The sequence below is a fragment of the Ambystoma mexicanum genome, chromosome 1p (genome assembly GCF_040938575.1).
Source record: "Ambystoma mexicanum isolate Mex_15411 chromosome 1p, UKY_AmexF1_1, whole genome shotgun sequence".
Classification (NCBI taxonomy): domain Eukaryota; kingdom Metazoa; phylum Chordata; class Amphibia; order Caudata; family Ambystomatidae; genus Ambystoma; species Ambystoma mexicanum.
In genome coordinates, this window is record NC_090921.1 from 792,254,859 (window position 1) to 792,268,784 (window position 13,926).

At 49.1% G+C, this 13,926-nt stretch overlaps 1 protein-coding gene across 1 annotated transcript in view; it reads left to right on the forward strand.

Moving 5' to 3' along the window:
- The window catches only part of AQP10 (aquaporin 10), a 299,203-nt gene that overhangs the window by 270,139 nt on the left and 15,138 nt on the right, over nucleotides 1–13,926 (forward strand). The gene's annotated exons all lie outside the window — the stretch shown is intronic.

Below are 13,926 nucleotides of genomic sequence, written 5' to 3' on the forward strand. Positions count from 1 at the left end.
AGGGTCTACTGGTGGCCATATCTCAGGCACTGGCAGAGATGAGATCCAGTGGTGTATAGAAGATAAGGAGACTACAGAGGGCTATGGTTCAGACAATGGTGAGCTGAGACCCAGAGAAAGAGAAAGCCAAGTGCCTGATAAGGGGTATATTTCAGACACTGGAACAGACCAGAAGCAGAGAAAGAGAGGAAGTTGATGACTATATTGTAAATCCTGACAGAGACCAAAATCGGAGGATAGAAAGTCACAAGTATACTGTGGGCTATCATGAAGGAGAAGATTTTTTTTTAAACACAATGAGGGCTATATCTCAGACCCTGCGAGCAGTGAGAAACAGAGGAGAACAGAAAGATAAGATCCTACCGATGGCTATATCTGAGACACTGATGCAGACCAGATTCAGAGAAGATGAGAAACCAAATAGCCCACGGAAGTCCATAACTCAGAGGCTGGGAGCAGATAAATTATAGAAAGAGATGTGAATAATCCTGCAGATCCCTCACCAAACCCTGCCTAAAGTCTCCTCCCAGGTGGTCAGGGGAAAACAGATACTTCCTGATCCCAACCCTCTAGGTGGTGTACTGTGGGAGAATCACCTAGGCGGAGACAGGGCCCAGGGTAGTGAGGAGATTCAATGGGATGAGACACTGTATTTTTCCTCTGACAGGGAGATGCTTACCACTATGTCAGAAGAGGTTAGGGCTTATTGTCATTTTAATGAATCCCAAACCCTAAAGTTTTAACACCAAAGCATATTATACTAAAATACAGAATCGTTTTGGTCCCTAAAATCAAATGCCCTCCTCAATACCAAGGGTATACTATAAGGAATGGCGGAAAGGATGTCTTCTCTAAATCATGTTCCTCAAACAAAGTTAAAAACTACAGCCCCTCTGTTAAAAGTACTAAGGGAATTAAATCTACCCTTAGAAAATACACAAGAAGTAGAAAAACCTAACTTAAATTAAGTAAACTACATGTCCTTGAATCCTATAGGGACTGAGACAAAGAAGAGGGCTGAAGAAGCATGTCGATGTAGAAGAAAGGCTATTTGGCCTGACATTAATGGCTTACACCTAAAAACAATTGCCCCATCTATGAGGCATAAAAGGCTGCAGCAGAAGAGGGAGGAAGAGGGAGCAGGGGCTGGAAGGCTGGCAAGAAGGCTAGCAGTAGTAACAGTAGTAGTGGCAATTCACGAGGAAGTGTGATCACAGAAAGGGCACTGGAGCGTGTAGACAGCAGATTTCAGCTGGATGTTCTGAGAGGGTCCTGTGTTCTCAAACCCTGCATTGCCGTGGCTACACTGAGAAAGACGTGCTGAGAGTGAAGGTTTTCCCAGGTGCGTCTAATGTCTGTGATTGCAGAGCCGTGACCATGCTGAAGCCAGAGGCCTATAGCAGAAAGCAAGCCGAGTGACAGAGGAGTCAAGGAGACTCCCAATTGGCATGGTCGGACTTGAGACACTCGTGCTACAGAAGGGTGTGGATCCCAGTGTGCCCAAAGCCATAGAACCTGGAGCCGGTGAGTGGAGTTTGCCGTTCAGATTCACTCAGAAAACATTGCTGGTAACTGTTACCAGCTCTAAAGTAACTCCTGTAAGAGTAAAAGCAAGTACAAACTGTTTGTCGTTGTGAACAGTATTTCTAACAATGGAAATGTATCACGTGCACTAATAGTGAAAGCCGTAGTGTTCACATAAGAAGAAAAGCATCTGATTTTCCATTGTTGTACTATTTAATGTTGCCTGAGTGGTCGTGTGCCCCTAAATAAAGAGGGAACGCTTGCTAAAATGTTCCAAAAACCTTAATATTGACTTTCACAAGTGTTACATGTATATACATCATCAAAGGAAGGTCGAGTGTGGCCAATTATGATTCTTGATAGGAGTTAGAAAGCATCTCTGTGATATTATGTGGGAATATAATCACTTGTAGTCCTTTAAGGTTGAAAATCTACCTTGAAGTGTGGTCGCGTGTGCCTAAATCTGTTTTTCCTTTGAAGACTGAACCTTGTAGTATTAAGAACAATTATTCTTTAAACCCAGAAGTTGTTGTACTAACTAAACGAACAAGCATTAGCCAAGCCAAGAGGCGCAACCTTTCTATAGTGAAGCAAGACTTGTTTAGATCTATCCACCTGATCTACAAAGTTGTTAAAGGTCCTCTGATACACGTGTGACATTATTACCTTTAGTTGGAAGTGTGGCAATGCAGCTTCATGGCAGCTACTGGAACCAAGAAGGAGTGAACAAGGCTGGGGAAGGGAGCTGGGTGCTTGTAAAGAAGATTGAGAAAATAATCTGCAATGCTGAGACTGCTCAAGTTGAAAGAAAGTCAGTCTTGAAGCAGAGGCAGGTTATACCTGGGGCAGTAAGGCAGACAGAAGAGGCAATGAGGCTGCCTTTTACTTGGAGAATAGAAAAGAAGAGTGCCTTGCCTACCTGTAGAGGTCGAAGTGTCTTGTCTTTATATCCCTAATAATCCTGGAGCACAAAGTTGAAGCAGAAATAGTGGCATACTGTGGAACAAAGAAAGCTGTGTGTTCCTACGGTAACAGTAGTAGAAGGGTGGTTGTCAAGAGGAAAGCAACAACCCAAGAAGAAACATCTTGACAATTATACCAAAGACACTGCAGAGGCAATAACCACTTGTAAAGTTGTAGAAGGAGAAGATGTTAATCTATTTGTTGAACTGTGGAAAAAAACAATCTTGGAAAGAGGATATCCAGGATTACAATTGGTGCTATTTTCTTGACTGGAATTGGAAGGAGATCTTTTCAACTGAAAGCCGAGGAACTGTTACCAGTGGATTTTTGTTTGATGAACTTTTGTTTGGAACTTAGAAGAACTGGTTTAAAACGTGTCTTTTCTTTTGAACCTGTTGAAGAACTGATAAGAACTAGTTCAAGACTTTCTTTTTCCTTTGAACATTTAGGAAGTTGATTTTTGACAATCATGGGGAAGGGATTTACCAAGGACAGGTGAAGGTCATCCAATATACTGGTTATTCGTTGTTCGCTCTTTTATTTTGCTTATGGTTTCTTTTGAATGTTTTGTTGTTTAGTGTGAGGGGCAATTTGTTTATGTTAGGAGATATTCCCTTAGCCTTTAGACCAGGTAGAGAATTCCCTGATAGAGCAGCACTAGCAAAGATGTATTTTAAACCTTTTTTAAATCAAATATTTAATTTTGAGAAAAACACAAGCAGTTGTCCGCCTCGCATTACTGACCCCTCACAGAGAGCAGAGGAGACATTTGTCCAGGAAGGTGACTTTGGGCTGCTCGGTTAAAATAATACAGCCTCGTCCAGCACCACTAAGAAAGCCGGAGTCAGGATCCTGCTTCATAGGCACCAAAAACTAACTGAAGTAACCCGCTGGGAGAGGGAGGATGGGAGGGCTCTGGTAGTGTCCGGTAACCTCCACAACTCCAGGATCTCTCTAGTAGCCATATACTGCCCCTATGTAGGTCAGAAGGAATTCATCCAAGAGGTTATGGGAGAGGTGATGCTCAAGGTGGAAGGGCTCCTGCTACTGGGTGGGGACTTTAACATGTGGGTGGACCAGGACTTAGATCATAGTGGGAGGATCACTCAGCCAGGCAGCATAGGGGGAAGTCCAGAATGGGGGCTCCGGGACCTGATGTGGGAAAAGGGGCTGGTGGACATTTGGAGGGAACGTCACCCAAGGGCAAAGGGATACACCTTTTACTCAGCAGCCCATGGAACCAGGACGAGGATAGATTATCTGTTCACAGGACACCAGTGCATGAGCAGAATAGACGCATGCGAGATTCGCCCCATCAGTTCATCAGACCACAATATGGTCTGGTCAGACGTCAGCATCTCAGGTCTGAAAGCTAGGGAATCCTTATGGAAATGTAACGATTTCCTACTGAGGGACGCCGTCTTTAGAGAGGAAATGTCAACAGTAATCAGAGAATTCTTCGAGCTAAATAATACGGGAGAAGTGGATCAGGAAATGGTATGGGAGGCGGTGAAGGAAACCTGGAGGGGTAGGCTGATAAGTGAAGGAGCCTCCAAAAAGAGGGTGAGGACCCTCCTATCACATAGGTTAAGGTCAGAGATACTCTCCCTGGAAAGGTCGGGGGAAGGAGGAAGGAGAGAAAGAGAGAGATCTGGGCTTGGCGAGAGAGAAGAGACAGGAACTCAGGGAATTAGAGTTGGGCAAAATTGTAGCGGGACTCCAACACCTGCGTCAGAGGTACTATGAAAAGGGCAACAAGGCCGATGCCATGCTGACAGCCAAACTCCGAGGCCAAAGAGCGGACAGGTGGGTGCAAAGAATTGGGAACGATGCAGAGGGGGAGAGTACAGACCCGGAAGGCATAGCAGAGAAATTCGCTAGTTTCTATGAGACCCTATATGAGAGGGAGGGGGAAGTGGATAGGGAAGCACAGGAGGTATACCTCGATGGGGTCACCCTCCCAATTCTTGGAACGCCTGAATCTGTGGCCCTCGACACTCCGATAACAGAGGAGGAGGTGCTGAAAGCAATATCTGGGCTGAAGCTGGGCAGGGCCCCGGGGGAAGATGGATTTACCGCAGGCTTTTACAAGGCCTTCTCGGGTTTACTGGTGGGTTTTTTAGCAGGCCTATTCTCAAATATAATGAAGACAGGGAGTGCGCCCCTGTCATTTGGCAAAGCGTTAATCACGGTGATCCCGAAGGAGGGGAAAGACCCAGCAGACTGCCGCTCTTATAGACCAATCTCCCTCCTCAATGTGGACGCCAAACTGTTCACAAGGATCATCGCGACGAGGTTGGATGGCCATATGCCGAACCTTATCCACTCAGACCAGGTGGGGTTCATACAGGGGAGACAGGGGGCCAGCACCTTACGTAAAACCCTCCACCTCATGTGGATTGCAGCTCCAAAGGGTGAGAACCCGGTCTTGGTGTCCATCGATGCCGAGAAAGCGTTCGATCGGGTCGACTGGGGGTTCCTACACGGGGTACTCGAGAAGCTGGGGTTTGGGATCGGGATCAGGCAGGCCATCAAAGCCTTATATGAGTCACCATCAGCCAGAGTGACAGTTAACGGGCGCCTTTCACGTACTTTCAGCCTCCAAAGAGGGACGAGGCAGGGCTGTCCCCTCTCCCCCCTCCTCTTCGCCATGACCATGGAGATACTTGCAGAATACCTCAGAGGTTCTCCCACGGTGCGGGGCATAGTGGTGGGAGACCGCACTTTCAAAATTGGCCTTTATGTAGATGACATCTTGCTCCACCTGAGGGAACCCACACGCTCAGTCCCGGCTGCCCTAGAGATAATTGAACTGTTTGCCCGTTTCTCAGGCTTCAAGGTTAATGTAGGCAAGTCAAAGATCTTCCCATTTGCCTCAGATGCCGATAGGAGCATAGCCAAATTGTCCCCTCTAGGCTTTCAGGTCTGCGTGGATGGGATAAAATACTTGGGGATTAACACTATAAGACCTAGTGAGGACCTGAGCCTGGCAAACTACCCCCCACTATTCAAGAAACTGTTCAGGGAGATGATAGGCTGGGGGAAGGGGCAAATCTCGTGGATGGGCAGAATAAATGCGATAAAGATGAACCTGCTCCCTAGAGTGCTGTATTTCTTCCAGATGCTTCCCCTGGAGGCTCCTGCAGCATACCTCGGAGAAGCCAAAAGGCGCATAGTGAAGTTTCTATGGCAAGGCCAGAAACCAAGAATAGGTTATGAGACCCTAACCCTCCCCAAAGAAAGAGGGGGTGTTGCCCTCCCAGATCTTATTACATACCATAGGGCTGCCCAGCTCAGGGTTCTGGCCCCTCACCTTAGAGAGGACCCCAACAAGCAATGGGTCTACATTGAGAACTCCTTCCTAAGCCCCGTCACTGTAGGCGAATGGTTATGGTTCCAATTAAAAAAGCTCCCGAAAAGGATTAGGGACCACCCAATCCTAGGAACCATGTGGAAGGCACTAGCCGGGAAGGGAAATAGGGAAAAAGTCACCACATGGCCCTCCCCTCTAAGTCACATATGGTCCACACCAGTCCTGGAAGAGATTCCAGGCCACAAACATTACCAGTCCTGGTTGAAGGCAGGGCTCTGTAGGGTCGGTCAACTGGTGAGGGAGGATTTGTTTATACCTATCCAGGAACTCGAGGAGGCACTGGGAATTGGCAGGCTCTCACCACTCCTATACCTTAGACTCAAGGGAATTCTAATGAAGCCAAAAATGAAGGAATGCATACATAGGAAGCTCACCCCGGTTTACAAAAATTCTGGACTCCCATACAGAAATAAAGGGCCTCATCTCCCTCCTGTACTTAGCTCTTTTGACCCCCCTGGAGGGAACGACCAGAAGCCTCAGAAGGAAATGGGAAAGGGATCTGGGCCGCGCCATTGGGGATGGTTTCTGGGGGAAACTCTGCACCAGGGCCTTCAAGACGTCGATCTCGTGCCAATACAAGACCCACGCCATCAAGCTCCTCCACAGGTGGCAGTACGACCAGATCACCCTTTCTGGGATGTTCCCAGATGTTGTCCCAGTGTGTTGGCATGGATGCAGGGGAAAAGCCGACTATTGGCACATGTGGTGGACATGTCTCAAAGTCCAGACTTACTCGTCGGAGGTGCTTAGTTGGATCCGAGAGGCGGGGGAGGGGGACTACCCGTCAGACCCCACCTTGGGAATATTTGGCCTACAACAAAGGGATGAGCACTGGGAGAAGCTACCGGACTTGACACACTCACTATTGCTGGCAGCTAGAGCGGCACGAGCCAGGACCTGGAAAAGAGCAGCCCTTCCAACAAAGAGAATGGGTGGCAGTGGCCAAGGACATTTACTTTATGAATAGATTAACGCCGCGATACAGGGCTCAAGTGCACAGATAGAAACCGACTGGCTGCAATTCATGGAGGCGTTTGTCAACACAGAGGACAAGTCCGGAGGGTAACCAGAATTCTCCACTCTGCCCGAAACCACTTTTTGTATAGAACCCATTGCACAGGATTCAGGAGAGCCGGGTATACATCGACGACCATAGGCCCGTCTGGCGCTGCCCAAAGAGAAGAATCTTGAAAAGCGGACACTGAGTCCCAAGAATAGGGTGTGGGGGAGGGTGAAAATACCAGAGACTTATGACTCTGTTACGTTCTGAAGTTGTTACGGGCATGTGCCCAATGTACACCATATCCATAAACTCTTTTGTTGTCTTTAAAAACCAATCAATAAAATTTGAATTAAAAAAAAATATATAATACAGCCTGACAGAAACACTAAGCAAGGTGGAAGAAATACTTTCCTATAGGGTTTTTGCAAAATGGTACTTATTTCAGCCCAGGAGGGCAACCTGCAGTTAAAGGGTGATAATATCTGCAAGGGGGAGATGTGTGCAAGCAGCTACCAACCGGAGGATGCGTTTCAAAATATGTTCTGGATACTAAGCCCAAAACTGTAAATTGGGGCCACGACCTGTACTAGTCACTATATGCAGGAGACTGTGTGCTAATTTAGGAATTTAAGGGAAAACTCGCCTCCCTATAGATGGGACCTTGATTCACACTGCGTTAACCAACCCCGACACCTTAAGGATTCGTATATTTTATCGTTTCTGGATTGATTCCCATAGGCCCAATGGGGTTAAGCTTACCCAGTTTATTATAGTGAATACAAGTGTTGAACTTCACTAACGACTTGTGTGTTCTGTTGATCCTCCATTACAGGCTGTCCTAAATATGAATTGAGAAATGTCATGAAAGGCCAGAGCCTAAAACTCTGATAGGACTAAAGAACAAGCAGTCAAGTGCCAGGCTGCCCTCTGTAAAACAACAAAGGGCTGGGCAGAGTCAGTTTCATATCAAGCATCCTGTTAAAATGTCAGCAGCATTGGGTCGGATTCTGTCACGTGTCGAGCTCATGTCTGAAAGGCGGGAATGGTGGGGACGAGTCAGTTTCAAACTATCCTCAACTATTATAAAACAATAGGGCTGGACCACAGTGAGTATCATGTGAAGCTCTCACTGTAAGGCTGTGCCAGAGTCAGACACATATCAATCTAACCTCTCAAGTGCCAGGACGGTAGTGCTTGGCAAGAGCCAGTTCAGTGTTGGGCTAATCTCTGGAAGGCTAGTAGGATTGAGGCAGGACCTGGTATGTATTAAGCAGAGCCTTCGAGGGAGGCTGTTACGGTGGTAGAGGAAATCGTAACCTGTCAGGATCACTTATGAAAGACTGTTACTGTAGTGTCGAAGTAGGTCACATATTACTGACTCAATCCCAACCCTACTGGTCCTGCATAAGTACCCACCTGCTGGGAAATGCATAGAGTTCCCCGATGGCACTTTGCCCCTTCGCAGCCATCTGACTCTTTGCAACAAGGTGAAGATGGGCATTCCTTTCTACTGCTTCTCTGCCATCTGGTCCTTCTCCACAGGGAGACGGTAGGCCCTCCTCTCCTGTTGCTTCTGCCATCGGACTCTTACCCTCAGGGAGAAGGTAGCCCCTCCTTTCCTGTTGCTTTTGCCGTCTGTTCTTACCCACAGGGAAAAGGCAGGCCCTCCTCTCCTGTTGCTTCTGCCATCTGACTCTTGCCCACAGGGTCAAGGTAGGCCCTCTTCTCCTGTTGCTTTTGCCATCTGCTCTTACTTGCAGGGAGAAGGTAGACCATACTCTCCTGTTGCTTCTCTGCCACCTGAGCTTCCCCCACAATCTGAGGGTAGGCCCTCCTCTCCTGTTGCTTCTCTGTCACCCGAACCCTCCCCACTGGGAGAAGGGAGAAGGTAGGCCCTAATCTCCCGTTACTTCTCTGCCACCCCAGCCTTCCCCACTGGGAGAAGGTAGGCCTTCCTTGCATGACCAATCTCTGCCATCTGAGCCTTTCCCACCGGGAGAAGATTGTCCCTTCCTCTTCTGTTGCTTCTCTGCCATCTGTGTCCTCCCTGCAGAGAGAAGGTAGGCCCTCCTCTCTGGTTGCTTCTCTGCCAGCTGAGCATACCCCCAGGGATAAAGTCGCCCCCCTCCCGGTTGCTTCACTGCCATCTGACTCTAACAGGAAGAAAGTAGGCCTTCCTCTTCTGTTGCTTTTCTGCCATCTGAGCTTTCCCAACAGGGAGAAGGTAGGCTCTTCTAGACTGTTGCTTCTTTGCCCTCTAAGCCTTCACCACAGGAAGAAGGTAGGCCTTCCTTTCCCGTTGCTTCCCTGCCATCTGACCCTTCCCCCACAGGGTGATGGTAGGCCCTCCTTCCCGGTTGCTTCACCTCCATCTCACTTTTCCCCACAGGGAGAAGATAGGCCTTCCTCCAATGTCCCTTCTCTGCCATCTGACTCTTTCCCACAGGGAGAAGATAGGCCATCCTCTATTGTTGCTTCCCTGCCATCTGACTCTTCCCCACAGGGTGATGGTAGGCCCTTCTTCCCGCTTGCTTCACTGCCATCTGACTCTTCCCCACAGGGAGAAGGTAGAACTTCCTCTACTGTCCCTTCTCTGCCATCTGACTCTTCCCCACATGGAGAAGGTAGGACTTCCTCTACTGTGCTTTCTCTGCCATCTGAGCCTTCCCTACAGGTAACTCCTGTTGCTTCTCCGCCATCTGAGCTTTGCCCACAGTGACAAGGTAAACACCCTTTCCTGTTGCTCGTCTGCCATCTGGGTGTTCCCCAGAGGGCGAAGGTAGGCACTGCTCTCCGATTGCTTGACTGCCATCTTACTCTTCCCCACAGGGAAAAGCTAAGCCTTCCTCTTGTGTTACTTCTCTGACATCTGAGCCTACGCTTCAGGGAGAAGGTAAACCTTACTCTCCTGTTGCTTCTCTGCCATCTCATTCTTGCCCACAGGGAAAAGGAAGACCACCCTCCCAGTGGCTTCAAAGCCATCCAACTCTTCCCCATAGGGAGAATGCAGGCCTTCCTCTCCTGTTGCTTCTATGTCATCTGAGCCTTCCCCACGGGTAGAAGGTAGGCCCTTCTCTCCTGTTGCTTCTCTGTCATCTAAACCTTCCTCAAAGGGAGAAGGTAGCCCCCTTCCCGGTTGCTTCCCTGCCTTCTGACTCTTCCCCACAGGGAGAACGCAGACTTCCTCTTCTGTTGCATCTCTACCATCTGAACTTTTCCCACAGGGAGAATGTAGCCCCCACACCCTTCTCCGCTTGCTTCACTGCCATCTAACTGGTCCCCACAGGGAGAAGCTAAGCCTTCCTCTTGTGTTGCTTCTTTGCCTTGTGACTATTCCCCAGAGGGGGAACCATACATTCCCCTCCTGTTGCTTCTCTGCCATCTGAGTTTTCCCCCAAGAGAAGGTAGGACCCCCTCCCGGTTGCTTCCCTGCCATCTGACTCTTCGCCACAGTGAGAAGCTAGGCCTTCCTCTTGTGTTGCTTCTCTGCCATCTGACCCTTCCCCACAGGGGGAAACCACACCTTCCCCTCCTGTTGCTTCTCTGCCATCTGAGTTTTCCCCCGAAAGAAGGTAGGACCCCCTCCCGGTTGCTTCACTGCCAGCTGACTCGCCCCTACAGGGAGAAGCTAGGCCTTCCTCTTGTGTTACTTCTCTGCCATTTGAGCTTTCACCACAGGGAGAAGGTACGCCCCCTCATGCTTTCTTCACTACCATCTGACTCTACCCCACAGTGAGAAGCTCGGCCTTCCTCGTCTATCCATTCTCTGCTTTGTTGATGTTTTCCTTGGAATATCAGAGCTGTGGTATGAGACCCAGTTAGGAAACAGAGACCTTGGAGCACAGGTGTTGCCAAGGCCGGGAACTCAGCTTTTAATCACAATTCAGTCACAGTGACATTTTTCCAGAGTCAACACATTCTACAAGTTGCCAATCCTTATCATAGCACAAGGGTTCGAAGCTCATTTGCATGACGCTGTTTACAGCTGTAATATTATATCTGTGTTATCAGGCCTTACTTCTTGTCTCTCGCCACACGCCTGCCTCTCTATACCTACTTCATTCCTTTAACTCCCACTGGTCTAATTCTCAACGCCGCACCCCCTCCCCGGCTCTCCCCCTGCCCCCTCACTGCCCCCTCCCGCCCCCAGTGCTCGATCTTTTGCTCTGTCACCCCCAAAGGAACGGCACCCAGCGCGTTCCCTGTGGGAGTGGCTAGTAGTCCCCTCTCAGTGCCTAGCTTTGCAGAGCAGCAGACCGTAGAAAGGGATACCCTCTCGTTACTCTTCCTGTCTTTTCAATTTTCACAAGAACACAAACGATTTCATTTATTTGACAGGCTGGATTGTTTCTAGTGCCGCATGTTGTTTTACATGTACGTCTTTTTTACCTTAATCCAAAAGGTCGTTGTTTATAATAATGAAATATCTTGCACCAATGAACAAATACAGGCATTTAAAAACATCATCATCACATACTGTTTGGTACTGGTGAATTTGTGCGGCGCTTGTGCCCAGGGGTCAAGTCCTAAAAATAAAAATGGGGGGACTCATCAATAAACGCAATGGGATGTGACTTCGCCAGAAATTAGCATATCAAGGTGATATATGCACATTTCGTTAAATTGACTTTGCATAACCACCCAAATTGCACAGGATAAATGTAATTTGCCTTTCATAAAATCAACCCACACACTCAAAACTAAGAGAGGATATTTTCTTCTAATAGTGTTTTTGAAAATGTTAAAAGGTGTGCATGTTTTAAATTCCAAGAACCAATACAAATGTTTTTCCTTGAACATACAGTACCGATTTTCCATCAGGTTATATAATACAATGGTGAAGTGTCCATCCGGCAATCCTGACGACTGCAGTTTAGTCCGCTTTAATTGATAAATTCAAGGAAGAGTTCAATGTTTCTCATTTTAGCTAGGGGGGACTGAGTCCACCCTCTGAAAAAAGTGGGGGGACTCCGTCCATCCGCGTGTACCCTCGACTTTAGCCCTGCTTGTGCCTCAAAACTGCCGAAACCATTGATAAAGAAGATAGAGAGGGAAGGGGGGTTCTGAGCTGAGAATGTCTGGTTGGCATGGCAACTGGCAATTCCAGGGCATGAACATTCCAAACCACTAAAGTTTCTTTTGCCAAAATCGTCCGCTGTACTATCCAATTAGGAGTTCCCTGACAAAATCTGCTCCAATCAGCAGCTTTTTAAAAAAGCAAGTAAGGTGGCGGGCTTTCCGTTTCCTAGCCACATAGTGTTTTGCAAGTTTGAGATATCGGGCTATAGTTGGGCTGTTTTGCTATTTTGCATGCAATTGGGCCATTTTTAGCCTACTTTCGATGACATATCTGTTTTTAGTCCTCCTGAGGCTCTCTGAGTACCCCTACTCTCTCCCCATGCCCACTCTCTCTACTCCCATCCCCGTTCTCTCTACCCGACCCACCATAAATGTGCTGGTTGGGTTTTGTTTGGGCTGTTTTGGGCTACTTTCAACAAGCCCCCTTGAGGCTGCTTTGTTCTTCATGTTTTCTGTCCCCAACCAACTACCACCCCTCACCCACCCCACCACCACACTCTCAACCCCACCCACTTGCCCCCACCACCCACTCTATCTACCCCCATCCAGCCCTCCACCCCCACTCTCTATAGCCCCAAACTCTCTCTGCCACCTACTCTCTCTACCCCCATCAACCCAGCCTCCTTCACTCTCTCTACCCCTATCCACCCTCCCTACTCCATCTCTCTCTACCTCTACTGCTACACTCTCTACCCCACTGTACATCCAGCCTCTCTACCCCCAAACCCCATTCTCTCTACCCCACAAAACCCCACTCTCTCTACATAACCACTCTCTCTACCAAAGGTCACCAGCAAAACCCCCACTCTCTCTATCCCCGAACACCCACCCTACCCCCAATCTACATACCCCCACCACCCTACCCCACCTTCTCTATACCCACCCACCCTACCCCAATCTCTCGACCCATACCCACCCACCCAAACTCTCTCTACCCCACCCACCAACCCCCACTCTCTCTATCCCCGAACACCCACCCTACCCCCACTCTACGTACCCCCACCACCCTACCCCAGACTCTCTATCCCCACCCACCCTACCCCACTCTCTCTACCCATACCCACCCAAACTCTCTCTACCCCACCCGCCAACCCCGAGTCTCACTACCCCCACCCAAACTACCTGCACTCTCTCTACGCCCACCCTACCTCTACAATCTACCCCAGTCCCACCCACCATAGCCCAACTCTCTTTACCCTACCCCCACTCCCCCGACCCTAACCCTTCTCTCTCTACCCCATCCACCCTACCCCTGTCTCTACTCATCCCTACCCCCCTCTCTTTACCCTACCCACCCCTCTACACCCTACTCTCTCCACCTCCAAACTCTCTCTACCCCCACTCTCTATACCCATTCACCCACCCACTCTACCTCCACTCTCTCTACCCCCACCCTAACCCCACTCTCTCTAACCCACTGTATCACAGTCTGTCTAGCCCCACCCACCACCCCCACTCTCTCTACATACCCAGCCTTTCTCTACCCCAGTCACCCACAAAACCACTGTTCTTTCTACCCCCACCCTACCCCTACTCTCTCTAACCCCACCCACCATTCCCAGCCCTCTGCCTCTACCCTCACCCATCTCACCCACACTCTCTACCCACAGCCACCCACACAACCCCACTCTCTCTACCCTAAGCCACCCACCCCCACTTTCTATACCCAAATACACCAACCCCACCGTCTCTAATCCCACCCACCCCACCCTATTCTCTCTACCCCCACTCTCTCTACTACCACACAACCGCCTTACCCCACTCTACCCCACCCCCCTCTCTACCCCACCCACCCTAACGTATCTCTCTCTCTACCCCATCCACTCATCCTACCCCTCTCTCTCTAACCCACCCACCCTACCCACTCTCTTTACCCCCACCCATGCACCCCAACTCCCTCTCTCTCTAGCCTCACCCCTATTCCATCTATTCCCTCACCCACCCTATGCCCTCTCATCCTTCCTCTCACACGCTGCCTTTATTT